Source organism: Panicum virgatum, chromosome 7N, assembly GCF_016808335.1.
Source record: "Panicum virgatum strain AP13 chromosome 7N, P.virgatum_v5, whole genome shotgun sequence".
Classification (NCBI taxonomy): domain Eukaryota; kingdom Viridiplantae; phylum Streptophyta; class Magnoliopsida; order Poales; family Poaceae; genus Panicum; species Panicum virgatum.
Genome location: NC_053151.1, coordinates 18601369 through 18604011, shown reverse-complemented (window position 1 = coordinate 18604011; position 2643 = coordinate 18601369).

Here is a 2643-nt window from a genome sequence, read left to right as displayed (position 1 = left end):
TGACGTGTGTGGCCCGACGGGGTTTTCACGTGTTGTGTGAGTTAGGCCCACCTTGCAAGGTTAAATCGGATCGATTCGCCGTCTCTCTCGGTTAATAGAACCTTGGTCACTTTGTCACATCGTAGTAAGAAAGTGAAATGAGAACGGAATGGAAAAAAGGCTGGTTTGTGAGTTACTGAAGAATAATTTGATCCACCATGTGTGCTCTAGATGTTTAGGCGAATTTAGTTAATACTCGTTGTACTAATTGGAGCTCAAATATTGAAAGTAAGGATTCATTTCTAGCAGCCTTTCAGCAAAAGAACTCTAGAGCCAAAAAGCTTTGCATGTCTAGGTAATTGGTTAAGTATACCCAAAGTCGGGTAAGCCTTGCTGAGTATTAGTATACTCAGGGTTGTTGTTGTAACCCTTTTTAGCAGGTTGCGTTTCCGCTGACTTTGAGGAGGTCTGCGCGTCCTGGATTGGACAGCCGTTTCCTCCTGGGTGGACCGTCGAGTGGGCCCCGTCTTCCCCGTGAAGATCGGGCAGGTTGGCTTCACATCGGTGGGCAGGATGTGGAGCTCACCTTATATCATCGTCGTGGTTATCGTATTGTATTTCGAACTCAGTTTTAAACTTCCGCTGTGTTTTGAACTCTGTCGTTTGTACTTGAAGCTTTTTTATGTAAAACCTGTGTTAGAAATTAATTTGAAGATTTTCTGTATGCTGGTATCACCTGTGCTCGTCTTCGTACGGGTCTACTAGTGCAATTGTGATCCTGTAGTACAGTAGTTTAATCGGGATTTACCCGACAACCTGTCAGATTACACCGTTTTAAGTACACAGTAACTTGATTAAGCATTAAGATGATGGTTAGCGCACTTAAGCCGGTTTAATTTGGACGGTGTTGCTACACTCTTGTAGCATGTTTATTGGTTCAGATAACTTATTTGCAATTTTCGGTCAACACTGGAATATTTTATAGATTTAATTGCATTTTTCATGATTTAGTGAAGAAATAAATTAATAATAGACAAATAGCCTAAAAAATCAAGATATTTGGCGGAGGGGAAACATATGTCCACGTAGCATCCTCAAAAAAAGTTTGGACAAGAAACTCCACATGTTGCCGGATGTTGCCGGTGTTTCTTTTAACTCCTTGTGTGGGTTTAACGTGAAGTCACTTTCGCCTTGGAGGTTTCAACATGGTCAATAGTTCACTTTCTCATTTCCACGTGGGGGCTTGAGGTCACCTTGCTATATCATGATTATGGGCCTAGGTAACTTATTCACAATTTTTCGACCAACACTGAAATATTTTATAAATTTAATTGCATTTTTTATGATTTAGTGAAGAAATAATTAATAATAGACAAATAGCCTCAGAAAATCAAGAGATTTGGCCGAGAGGAAACATATGTTCACATAGCATCCTCAAAAAAGTTTGGACAAGAAACTGCACATGTTGCCGGATGTTGCCGGTGTTTATTTCAACTCCTTGTGCGGGTTACACGTGGAGTCACATTCACTTTCGAGGTTTCAACATGATCGATAGTTTACTTTCTCATTTCCACGTGGGGGCTTTAGGTCACCTTGCTATATCATGTTTATGGGCCCAGGTAACTTATTCGCAATTTTTTACCAGCTCTGGAATATTTTATGAATTTATTTGCAATTTTGATGATTTAGTGCAGAAAATAAATTAATAATACATAGATAGCCTTAGAAATTCAATATATTTGGTGGAGGGGTAACACATGTCCACGTATCTTCCTCAAAAAAGTTTGGACTACAAACTTCACATGTTGCCGAGTGTTGCCGGTGTTTCTTTGAGCTCGTTGTGTTGGTTACACGTGAATTCAGTTTCACCATCCACATTTTAACATGATCGATAGTTCACTTGATCATTTCCATGCGGAGACTTGAGGTCACCTTGCTATATCACGTTTATGAGCCCAGGTAAGTTATTCGTAATTTTCGACCAACACAATATCTTATGAATTTAATTGCATTTTTGATGATTTAGTGCAGAAATAAATTAATGATGCACAGATAGCCTCAGAAATTCAAGATAATTGGCGGAGGGGTAACATATGTCCACGTAGAATCCTCAAAAAAGTTTGGACAAGAAACTCCATGTGTTGCCGGTGTTGCTGGTGTTTCTTTCAACTCGTTGTGTGCGTTACACGTGAAGTCATCCTAACCGTCCAAGTTTCAAAATGACCAATAGTTTACTTTATAATTTTCATATGGGGGCATGAGGTTAGCTTTGTATAGAATGTTTATTGATCTATATATCTTATTTGTAATTTTTGGTCAACACTTCAATATTTTATGAATTTAATTGCATTTTTGATGATTTACTGTAGAAATAAATTAACAATACACAAATAGCCTCAGAAATTCAATATATTTTTCTAAGGGTCATCATATTTCCATGTAGAATCCTCAAAAATGTTTAGACAAGAAACTCCACATGTTGTTGGTGTTGCCGGTGTCTCTTTCAACTCGTAGTGTGGGTTACAAGTGAAGTCATCCTTACTGTCCATGTTTCAACATGACCAATAGTTTACTTTATAATTTTCATACGAGTGCTTGAGTTTACCTTTGCATAGCATGTTTATGGGTTCGGGTAACTTATTCACAATTTTTGGTCAACACTAG